The sequence below is a fragment of the Solanum tuberosum genome, unplaced genomic scaffold (genome assembly GCF_000226075.1).
Source record: "Solanum tuberosum cultivar DM 1-3 516 R44 unplaced genomic scaffold, SolTub_3.0 scf00017, whole genome shotgun sequence".
Classification (NCBI taxonomy): domain Eukaryota; kingdom Viridiplantae; phylum Streptophyta; class Magnoliopsida; order Solanales; family Solanaceae; genus Solanum; species Solanum tuberosum.
The window spans coordinates 1,278,763-1,291,234 of record NW_006238943.1 but is presented as its reverse complement, the minus strand read 5'-3'; the positions used below and the strand labels follow the sequence as shown (position 1 = coordinate 1,291,234).

Below are 12,472 nucleotides of genomic sequence, written 5' to 3'. Positions count from 1 at the left end.
CAAAATGACAAACCAAATGAATCATGCACATGAAAGTTGCTAGAATGCATCTTGCTCAAAAGCTAACACAATAACATTGTAAAATAATTGAAAGTTTGAGACAACCTAAAATAAACGTATGAAACTTAACTCTAAGTCAAGGACTTTATATATCAAATGATATAAATATAATTATTTAATTTACTATCAGACTATGGTTAATTCGTTAATAAAAAACTTCAAACCGTTAAGAATTGAATAACCCGATAATAAAAATTTCAAGGACTTTATATACCAAATGGTATAAATATAGTTATTTAATTTACTATCAAGTTATGGTTAATCCGTTAAGAAAAAACTTCAAACCGTTAAGAATCGATAACCCGATAATTAAAAAAAATTAAAACCGTTACCGAAACAGCTATACCAATAACCATTACCGATAAATCAATAACTTTTTGTTGGTTAGAGTTATCAATTTTGGTTCGGATTTGAAAAACCTTATATGGAAATATGTAATAATTAAGATACCCCTATTTATAATACTAACAAACCAAATTAAACTAGGACTAAAAGAACCTATTCCTATATAAACCAGACAAATAAATTATAACTAGACATAATTAAATAAATATCAAATAATAAATTCTAAACTACTTAGGATTCCCACTCTCTATTTATTTACCATGAAAACCAAGTTAATTCCGGAAAATCCTGATTTGTGTAGGAAGGAAAATAAATTGTTATTCCCACCAAATGGGCTCTAAATTAGGACTAGAAAAACTTATCACCGTATGAACTATGACAAACAGATCCTGACTAAGACATAATTAAATACCATATAATAAATCATAAACTAGTTAGGATTCCTACTCTTGATTTATTTCACGAAGTTAATTCGGGAAAATCCTAATTGAATTTGTTTCCTACTTCAGTTGATTGTGGTGACTGTGAACGTGGACGTGGAAATGATCTGCTTAACTAATAATAGTAATATGTACGAGATATTGTGGAATAATGTTAGTGAGAGCAGCGATGAAAATATAGTTAATTTTACATGTATGGAGTTCTAGAGTCTGATAATAAGAGGAGAAATTTATATCTAAATGGATTTTATTGTACGGATGAACTATATTTGGCTCGACTTGACATAGAGTTTGATGTTGAAAATTCTGATATTCAAAACATCCTTCATTCTATGTCTAATTACTTGATGGAGCGCGCTTTGCTTTTTTTGTTCTGAAAACGTATTCGATGGGAAAAAACAAGAATTTATATGCGGATTGAAGATTATGACAGTGGGGGAAGTATTATTGAAGAATAATTTTGAGTTGGCAGACGACATATGCCCTATTTGCTTTGGGAAATTTTGTCATGAATCAGTGGTGGCAGTGACCACACCGTGCTCCCATGTATTCCATAGGAGTTGCATATTCACCTGGCTATCAGAGAAGAACAATTGCCCTATCTGTAGAAAAAAAGTTGTGTTGCATGAATTGTTCTTTGTGTATATATCAGTTCATCATCTATAGTATTAAATAAAGTATCGTTTGCTTCATCTTTGAGAAAACAAGAAATTTTTCACCTTAAAAATTCAAATTTGTATACATCATCTAATACCATATAGTTGAGAAAAAATAAAAATTATAGTTTCAATCTAGTTATCTCCACTTAGTGTAACGTTAAAGATTGAAAGAACCTTTAAATTCAAAAGCTTTAACATAATAATATCCATCATTTTAAAAACTTTTTTTTAAAAAAAAAAATCTATTTAAATATATTTCTATTTAAAGTTGTACATGTATGATTCCTCTAGACAATTAAGGAAATACTATCATTTTATTTGACTAAGAAAGTGATTACTGCAAGTGAAGAAGTTTAAAATTCAATATATCATATATGGCTCACGAGCGATTTTTTATATTTTACAAATCTGTAGTGTCTGGAATATCAATTAAGAATGTATACCTGCATCATTCAGTTTTTCTTGAAGATTGGCATTTTCTTCCTTCATTCTATTAAGCTCTTCACTGTCTTGGATGTCAAACTGGTCTTGCCAAGCCAGATTGTCATACTCTTTATATGATATCTTACCCCTCTCATGGAGACTTCATCTCTGCAACTACATATCTGCATATCATAAGGAGTAAAACATAACTTTTTATGCTTATCAAATTCCAGATGACAAAAGTTAATCCCAGGCTTACGAAAAGCAAAGACGAAAATGCAAAACAACAGAAAAAATTAGCATCACATGACTGTTGAAAAGGGACTCAAGCTTTTGCTATCATTTTGGAAAACCTTTGCTTACATTTGTAAAAAACGAGCAATCTAACTGAGACAACAATTGGATGCTGTATTGCTTCAGAAATCCTGATAAGTGACTAGTCTTTTTGCACTTACCCTCAGCGATAACAAAACTGCAAACCTATCTTAATCTGGAAACAAAAAAAATGACTAGAAGTTATTCACTTACATTTTTCAGTCACGACCACATTCAAGTGACTGTCTATTCAGCAGAGAATTGCAGCAAAACTTTCCTTTAAAAATCCTGACAAAGAAAAGGATAAGTGAAAATAGTAATCGGAGACCATTCATTACAGTGTTAGTCTTTGTTTTGTATAGTTACCAATATTTGACAAACCCATAGCTTCCTCTCTAGCTCCACTCATGTATGGGAAGAATTCCACTAAACAAAATATACACACACACCATTTAATCAGTAATAACAACATTAAAAAATTATGCAAATAAATTTCACTCCTCAAAGTCTCCCATGTTTCTTATACATTTTACATTGCATTTACAGTTTTCTCTAACCATTTGCGTCCAGACATTCCGATTTCTCAATACAGAAAGTTCAATAATTGTGTCGTCTCTTGCTTTCCGTCTTGGTATCCAGGGTTAAAAGAACAACATTGTAGCATCCTAGGCATATACCACATCGACTAAACAAAACGCAATAAAGATATTGATTGTTGGTATAAAAAGAAGTGACATTAGACCCGAGTGATGCATTTTAAAGTCGTGGGAGCCTAGGACCCAAAGTCAACAATAAGCTATTACATACATAGTTCAACAGCTTTCGCTTCTCAACTTGAACAGAGAAACCTTCGAAACTCTTCACTTCCCAAATGATCACCGAGTCTTGTCAAAATCCTAACGATGAAAAAGTAATATCTTTCCTTATAATCTATGACCATAATGTACAATATGTCTCTTGTGTATTACATTAAACAACTTTTTTCTCATGTACCTTTGGGTTCCAATAGAGCTGTATGTTCCATTTGCAGCAAGCCATGCTTCATCTCAAGGAAGTCATAGTAGACGGCTGTACGACTTGGAAATCACAACCTTCTTACTGAAAGCAATTACAAAGAAATTTTAGAACTCTAAGCCAATCCCCGTGTCACAATTACAGACCACATACTGTCTATATTTATAGCAGCACATGAATGATTACTAAGCAATTTTTTATGCTGAAGAAGCTAGAAGAACAAAGCAATGTGAAAGACATCAATTCCCATTTAACAGTCTGTTCAGGGAGAACTACAAAGACACAACAATAAGCAATGAGAAACCAACATTCATACTGATGTAACAGAATCCTGCAAGAGTTTACTTAACGCACAAGAATATATAACGCACAACAATTAGCTGCACTTCTATAAAACATCTAATTCTGGCAATGGAAGTTTACTTATTTCCTAATACTTCTGATCATTATCCGTGATTATCTTTTCTAAAATTTAGATTCTCTATGGAGCATAAAAATAAAGATACGTGTTTGATGATAAGCACGACATAATTTATATTCTGAAAAGAATATTAAACGTCATTAATATCAAAGATATACATCATTCTAATGATCACATATATTTATGTTTAAACAGTTCAAAGCATAAACCTAATGTTTACGGTCAGCGACAAAACTGCGAAACTATCTTTATTCACTTACACTTTGCTGTCAGACCACATTCTAGCAATAGTCTATTCAATAGAGAATTGCAGCAGAACTTTCCTGGTACAAACTGAGCTAGAGCGGCAATAGCTTACATATAATGTTACCAGAATCCTGACAAAGAAAAAAATTTGCTAAGTTGATATCCAATAATCATTAATAAAAACTTGAATAGTGCTGATGCTTTTAGGTATTAAATTTATTGGGAGGCAAACTTTTATATTTTTGATAGATAGGAAATGAACCTTGTGTGTATTGTACATCTTTGAATTCTATTAAAGCTTTGAATTCAATAGTCGATATGTGCATAGCTCTAAACTCACTGAAAACGGAAAGAACAAGATTTTGTGGAGCAAGTTATTTTAATTCTTATATATACTAGATTTCGTTTTACCGTGTTCCCACATAAATATAAAGATTTTATCACCTTTGTTTTTTTTTTTTTTTGTTATCTACAATTAAATTTATCTCAAACTGAAGATGATTTCTCGGCTTCATAGTGGCACAAGACACTCCATACTGCTCAACAAGATCTAAATTAAGGGAAAGCAAAGGGAAGTAAACAAAAATAGAAAGCTTCAGAGGGCAAAGAAAAACTTACATTTGTGAGAGCATCATTCGCTTTAATCATTAAATGTATTCTCCATCGACTTCTATGGTGGAGATATGAGCAGAATTTTCATGATGGCGAACAATATTCCAGTCTACAAGATTTGAGAGAGAACATAGGTTAATAAACAAGAAAAGTGAGTCTTAATAGTCAACTAAGATGACGAGTGAGATTTGTTACTAGAATAAATGAATTGCTATAAAAATCTTGCTGACATATATTAAACAACCATATTTCTCAATTCCTACCTATACCATATTTCTTTTACAATGTCTCGATGCAAATAAAGATTTCATCCTGATCTAAAAATATTTCCTTGACTTCACAGAAGCAATAGATGCTACACACCGGTAAAAAAGATTTAACAAAGAAAAAGAATTAACCAAAATCAAAAGATACTAAGGAAATAGAATAACTTACATATATTGGAGAACATTATATGTTCTCCCAATCAACATTTATGGTGAAAATATGAGCAACTCTTCGTTAGTTGCCGTGATTTGAGCAATAGACGCCCACACTGCTCAACAAGATTTTAAAAAAGCAAAGTGAAGAAAACAAAAACAAAAAGATTCTAAGGGAAAATAATAACTTACATTTGTCAGAGCACCCTTTTATATATTTTTGATAGATAGGAAACAAACCTTGTGTATTGTACACCTTTGAATTCTATTAAAGCTTTGAATTCAATAGTGAACATGTGCATAACTCTAAACTCACTAAAAACGGAAAGAACAAGATTTTGTGGAGCAGATTATTTTAATTCCTATGTATACTAGATTTCGTTTTACAATGTTCCCACACGAATATAAAGATTTTTTCACCTTTGTTTTTTTTTTGGTTATCTAAAATTAAATTTCTCTCGAACTGAAGATGATTTCTCGACTTCATAGTGGCAATCGATACTCCATACTGCTCAAGAAGATCTTAGCAAAGGAAAAGCAAAGGGAAGTAAACAAAAATAGAAAGCTTCTGAGGACAAAGAAAAACTTACATTTGTGAGAGCATCATTCGCTTTAATCATTAAATGTATTCTCCATCGACTTCTATGGTGGAGATATTTCAGTCTACAAGATTTGAGAGAGAACATATATTAATAGACAAGAAAAGTGAGTCGTAATAGCCAACTAAGATGAAGAGTGAGATTCATCACAAGATCATAAATGAATTGCTATAAACATCCTGCTGATATATATTAAACAACCAACTTTCTGGAGCAAATTATCTCAATTCCTACCTATACTAGACTAGTTCTGAAAACGTGCGCTGCACGTTTGTCTTCTATTATGATCTAAAATTTATATAAGTCTAATATCATGTTGATATAAATATTTATCACATTATATTTTTATAAATATGATAAATCTTGTATTGATTAATATGTTTCTATATAAAGCTTACTTTTGCATCCAAAAATAAATGAAAAGAAGGATTTCAAATATAATCTTCTAGACTAAAATATCTAAATATATGTTTCTCTATACAAATACAAGGGTGACAACTAATTCTTTTCATTTAACTTTTAGTTATTTGTTTTGGAAAATAAGATATGTTGAATTATGTAACACTAATTAAAATAATATAGCATCTGATGATATATGACATATCAAGGAACTCTTGCTCTAAATTTAAGAAGTGCACCTAAACATTACTAACGTGCATGCAAGAAAAAATTAGGTAATCAACATACTTAGATATGACCATCATAATTATCTATAATAATTTTCTTCCAAAGATTGTAGCTAGCTAGGTATGATATGAAACAAGAAAAACTAAGCTCTAATAAAATAAGAGGAATAAATTTAATGAAAGAATGATAAATGTAGCACCTTTTCGATGATCAACTTACATAACATAATTAAGTGAAATGACAAAGAAAGGAAGAAGAGAGTTTCCATCTCACTTACCCAAAGTATGTAAATCAGTGAAAACTTGTTGAATTCCTTCAATAATTGCTTAAAAATTAGCTCCTCTAAGGACAGAGTCCCAAGAGGAACCTGGGGAAATAGTGGTTGATAGGGCTCGGGTTCCGCAGGTAGATTCAAATCAGGCATCATGTTTAGATTAAAGTCTTGTAGGGGTGCCCCCCCATTCCCCAATACCAGAGGAAAATCCATAAATAAGGCGGCTAATTCTCCTACTACAGGCATGGCGCTAGCTAAGCTTGTGATTACTGTAGCTCCCCAAAAGCTCATCTAATCCCAAGGTAGGACATATCCTATAAAAGCTGTCACAATCATTAATAGGAAATATAAAAAGAGAAGTTGTCAAAACATGAAAATATAGTAGTTACTTATTATGCTTGTTAGAAGGCCATCTTTATAAAAAGATGAATTTCAATCTCCACAAAGATTTTAAACATCCGTTCCCATCACATTGCAAGCTTCGTATGAAGTTTTAGAATGTACACGTACATTTTTCTCCTGTAAAAAATAAAAGAATATAATGAAAGTGATTAGTGATCAACTAATGTATTTAGAGTGAAATGAAAAGTTTATTTAACAATCATGCATTTTTGCTATATAACCATTGGATGACCTCTTTGCTACACAAATATAATATTGACTTGGATAGAAATTACCCCAACTCTTCATTTTCCTTATTCATCATTATTATTGTTGGAGCAATAAGTGAACATTTCTCATAATTAATATTGTGCAACTCTTCATTCACCTTCTTTAATATTATTATTATAGCAATAAGTGAATGTTCATAGGTAATGGGAGAGTAATCTAGATTAGGAAGAAAATCAAAAGCCAAAAATGGATAAAATTAACAAGCAGGTATATACTGATTAGCATTAGTATAATAATATAATAGTATGATATAATTATTATTTAATATTTAATTTATTAATAGCTTATAACATTTTTATTTAATGTAGGGGTAAAATAGAAGCTCAACATTTAACCACGTGGACCATTTAGACTTCTCGTAGTACGGGTGCAAGAATATAATATTATATAAAATCTTAAAAAATATACATATAAAATATCTAATTTTACGAAGAGACCACGGGTGCGGGTGCCCTATTTTTTGGCAGTAAATTCGCCACTGTATGCTTGAACATGTATGTTGCCCATGTATCTCATGCTTTATTAGTACAAGAACTTTGGAAACATTATAATTAGTGTGATAAGTTGCACAAAAATTGAAGATTTGCATGTATTTATAAGAAGTTTTTGTCAAATAAGAGTAGTGTTTTGCAAAAGTTATATAGAAATTTGATCAATCTATGTCTTCCTTAAGATGGCTAGAAGATGAACATTGTGCGATAACTTGCATAGTAATTGAAGAGAAAATCTACAAGCTCAAATCAATTAATGGTGAGCCTATTCAATCAAGATTATTATCAATAGAAGGTACATAATGCTAAAATATTGCTATCAAGTGAATTTCAAAAGTAATATTCGAACACTTTTAATTATGTGTTTTTTAATATATCAAGTATTCAACTTGATAAAAGATTTGTTAATATGTCACAACACATAATTTAAGTATCTCTTATTGGTTCAAAATATTTCATGTTCTAAAATTTTTGCCTTCTTTCTAGAAATTGTAGCCTCCACCTTATTACAATCACATACAGGTCAAGAAATTGTTATCGAATGTGATTTGTGTTTTGTAAAAAGTGCATATAAATTCGATCAACACATACATTTCTTATGATAGCTAGTGGATCATTGTCAATTTTTTGGTGTACACCTACAAAAAAAATAGTTATTATTAGTGATAAAAATAATAATTGCTCAAATATCTAATCGATGTATATAAATCATAATTGTTATAGGTCGTGTACCCCTTGCCTAATTCAAAATTATTAGTTCTATCTTATGTAAATTAAACAAAAAAAATATAAGTTAAATTATGTAAATTGATTCCTAACCAAAATTACATAAACAAGAACATATAGTTTCATGATACTCCAAGGAGATACTTAAAAAAAAAGTAATCTTATCTGATTTGATATTTCTATGATAAATTTCTATGTTGCAAGAGGTGAAATAACTATGATACAAATGTTTGCATACCCAAGTAAAATGAACTTTCAACTAATCAGAAAACATATATGAATAAGTCAAATTAAAGACAATAACTTATAATATGAATAGAAAAAATAGAGTACATAAGCAGAAGTAGAAAAGAGAGACACAAACACAAAATGAATATGAAAAAATGTCGCTACACAAAGTAGGATTGATAATCTAATAATTTGATGAATTGAAATAATTGTCTTGTGATTTTTCACTATATATACACAATATATAACATTTTAGTAAATGAATATATTGTATTGAATTGATCAAATGAATTACTCCGCATTGAATATACCAAGCAACTTTTTCAATTCTCCATATGTTTATTACTACAAAGAGATATTTTACTTTTCGCATTAAGAATCGGAAGATAAAGCATTTACAGAAATTGAATACACATAACTCTATGTCTTTAATTTATCTAGGTCATTCATTTGCTATATTATTATTTATTTTTATTTATTAGAAGATAGACTTACCTTCAAGAAAGAAAAAAACATAAATAAGAGTTAAATAAATGACAAAACATTAATGGGTTTTTTCGTGTATATATATTCAATAGCCTAATGCATTGAACTAAGTATATATTTAAATCCATGTACAATATTATTATAGGAATAATATTTGATTGAAGGATATTGATGTCATTCAACATTTTATGGACATTTTGATAATTCAGTTTTTAAAATATTGTGGTCGTACTTATATATATACTTACTATATTTACTAATTTAATAAAAGTTTTATTTCCCTTTTTTATGTGAAGGAAAAATGACAAATTAATTTATGATTATTATTTAATATTTAATTATTAAAATATTTTATAACTTTTTTATTTAGTATAAGAGTAAAATGGTAATCCAACTTTAAATTTTTGAGTTTTCTACTTTTAATAAATTTTTATTTTTATTCTTATTATTTATTATTTATTGTTTATTTATGATCATAAGATGATAAGTTAGGAAAATGAAGAGGTGTAGTTATGAAGTTGATTTTAAATGGAAAAATATTTTTTTTAAATGATCTTAAGAAAATAAATTAATAGTCAAAAAGTATCTTCGTAATTCAACTTTTGACTTAGATTGTTCCCACTTTTAGAAAATTACAAGTTCATTTTGTAGAATAGTCTAGGTGCTCTTATGATGCAAATGTGCTATATCTATATATAATATAATAGTGTTGCTCTGCCACAAAATCAAGGGAAAATGCTTAAATTACATCCCATCAGAGAGTTACTATTAACAAAGCACTAATCAACTGATTGCTATAGAAAGGTCAAATTTAAGTTTAATAGATAAAGATGTAGATGTAATAAAATTCAGAGTAATTTGCTTCAATCTAACAGATAAGTATTCAATACTCTTAAGATCTATATAATAACTTTGGAAATAGATCAAGAAAACACCGAGCTTTTCAAGAATAAATTTCATGGGTCATTAATATTTTACCTGGAAAAAAAATTTGATAACTAAATTGACACATAAGATATAGTAGCATGGTGAAGAGTAGTAAACAAAAGAAACAAAATAATAACATATATATATGATAACAATGTTTTGAGGCAAAGGAAGATAAATAGATTATGAGAAAAATTAATACATAGGAAGATGGAAAATAAAAATAATTAATAATAACCAAGGTAATTTACATTGTATTACAATAAATTTAAAGCGTATGTAATTTATTTATAATGGTAAAAATAAATTGCACACTCTAAAAAATAACCAAACATTATCACTAAAACTACAAAGTAAATTAACTATTTGTAGTTATTTTTATAAAATCATGAATTGACTATCACTTTTAAAAGAAGGCAAAGGAATAGTGATTACATTAGGAAAAAAAATCATTGTTATCTTTTTAAGAGTGAAATGGAAATAAAAAAATGAGAAAGGAGGACTACAACAATCATATGCAACATTCAAATGTGCTTACAATATAAATCAACTCTAAATATGTCTTTTTCACGATATTTTGGAATGTCTTTTACTAATATTTCTTTGAAGGAACTACCACTCCAATTATGAAACCCCATAAACAGTAAAACAAAATAATTCACCAAGAATGCATCTACATTATTAAAAAAATAGGAATGAATGAGAATATAAACGCACATACCTTATATTTTACAAATAAGAATAATATGGAAGAAAAAGTATTCACCTAAATGACCTGTTATAAGCAAAGAAATACACTACATCAGACATGAAACAGAAAAAAATAAATTAAAGCAATGAAAAGAAAATGAGGCAAAAGAATATATCATAATATTATGTTGCAACTGAAGTGAAGCAACCCTATTATCTTATATGATAATATGCATTTATATAAATTATATAAGTGCACAAAAAAGGAATATGAAACGGTATATTCAGGAAGTTCTTTCATCTTTCATTCAATATATATAACTTAAGATTTAATTGAGTAATAAATTGGGGAAGAGGAAAGATTAGATAATTTAGAGAGTTATTGGTCTATTTTTTTTAAAAATGTAAATGAAGAAAGGAAAGGGTTCTTTTCTCTAACATAAAAAAACCAAAAGTTTTAAAGTATCAAAAATTATTATCTGATCATCGTCTCTTTGGTTTTTTTCATTTTCCATTTATTATTTTATTATATAAAACAATTAAAGCGTAATAAGTATAGAATTATATTACAACCATTTATTAAAAAATCTCTTTTTTTAGTTGAAGGGTATTTTTGTAATTCAACTTTTAACTTGGGAGCTTAATAAGTATAGAATTATATATATATATCCAATAGTGAAAGTTTATGCATATGCTAAATGTCCATTTATATAAGATAAATTTAACTAATTTACCAAGTATATTATTCATCATTAGTTTGTGCTAATTATAATAGAAGAAAATCAAAAGTTCAACGATTGCAAGTTTTCATAGTAAGTATTTATTGAAGCAATTACTTAGCATTTAATATAATTTTTTGAATATAATTCATCTGAAAATTTTTATACCTTTGCACGGTAGGAGTAATTGAGGTACACTTAAGGGTCATTTTAATTGTTCCTAAACTTTTGATTTTCTTTTGTCATTTAATAGGATATCATCCAATTGTACAAATATTCATTGTATCTATATTAATTCATGCCAAAGATTGTGAGTTCTCCATTTTTAGAATATAATATTATTATTATAAATATTTTATGATATTTATTATAATTAATGTGTATTTATATTTTTGTTCATAAATATGTAATAATAGTGTTTAATAGAATACAATAGTTTTTATTTATATTTAATATATATTTACATTTTTGTCCATAAATATTATGATATTACAAGGACATTTTGTAATTCAACTTTTGACATAGAGGCTTCCCACTTATAATATGATATGATATATGATTTTCTTTTACAATGTCTCAATGCAAATATAAAAGAGTTTATCCTGATCTATAGCTATTTCCTCGACTTCACGGAAGCAATAGATGCTACACACTGGTCAAAAAAGATGTAACAAAGAAAAAGAATTTAACCAAAAATGGAAAGCTACTAAGGAAATAGAATAACTTACATCTATCTATCGGAGCACCACTCGTGATAATCATTACAGGTTCTCCAAATCAACATTTATGGTGGAAGTATGAGCAATTTTCGGTGTGGATTGAGCAAAAGACATTCCACACTGCTCAACAGGATATAAAAAAAGAAAAGGAAAAAAATTAGCAAAAAAGAAAAGTGAAGAAAACAAAAATAACAAGTTTCTGAGGGAAAAGAATAACTTACATCAGTGGGAGCACCATTTGTTTTAATCATCACATGTATTTCCAATCGACCTGTATGATGGGAATATGAGCAATATTTGGCCAGTATTTCCCCTTGTCAAATTCTAGTAGTGGTGTGAGCAATGGGCAGTTGCGAATAT

General features: G+C 28.6%; 1 protein-coding gene across 8 annotated transcripts in view; it reads right to left on the bottom strand.

Moving 5' to 3' along the window:
• Nucleotides 1–1,853: 1,853 nt before the first annotated feature.
• LOC102602100 (putative disease resistance RPP13-like protein 1) overlaps nucleotides 1,854–12,472 on the bottom strand; it is a 68,822-nt gene continuing 58,203 nt past the window's right edge. Inside the window, exons 1-14 of one of the 8 annotated variants that reach the window (XR_001475281.1) lie at nucleotides 12,334–12,466; nucleotides 12,122–12,232; nucleotides 10,706–10,759; nucleotides 8,209–8,255; nucleotides 6,844–6,973; nucleotides 6,458–6,777; nucleotides 5,545–5,617; nucleotides 4,971–5,070; nucleotides 4,542–4,644; nucleotides 3,938–4,054; nucleotides 3,236–3,340; nucleotides 2,609–3,138; nucleotides 2,456–2,530; nucleotides 1,854–2,109 (exon numbers count right to left, since the gene is read on the bottom strand). The gene's annotated coding sequence lies outside the window, so the exon portion shown is untranslated. Of the gene's footprint in view, nucleotides 2,110–2,455; nucleotides 2,531–2,608; nucleotides 3,139–3,235; nucleotides 3,341–3,937; nucleotides 4,055–4,541; nucleotides 4,645–4,970; nucleotides 5,071–5,544; nucleotides 5,618–6,457; nucleotides 6,778–6,843; nucleotides 6,974–8,208; nucleotides 8,256–10,705; nucleotides 10,760–12,121; nucleotides 12,233–12,333; nucleotides 12,467–12,472 lie in introns of those variants that run through there. The other 7 variants (XM_015315313.1, XM_015315304.1, XM_015315311.1 and 4 more) reach the window with 7 other exon arrangements.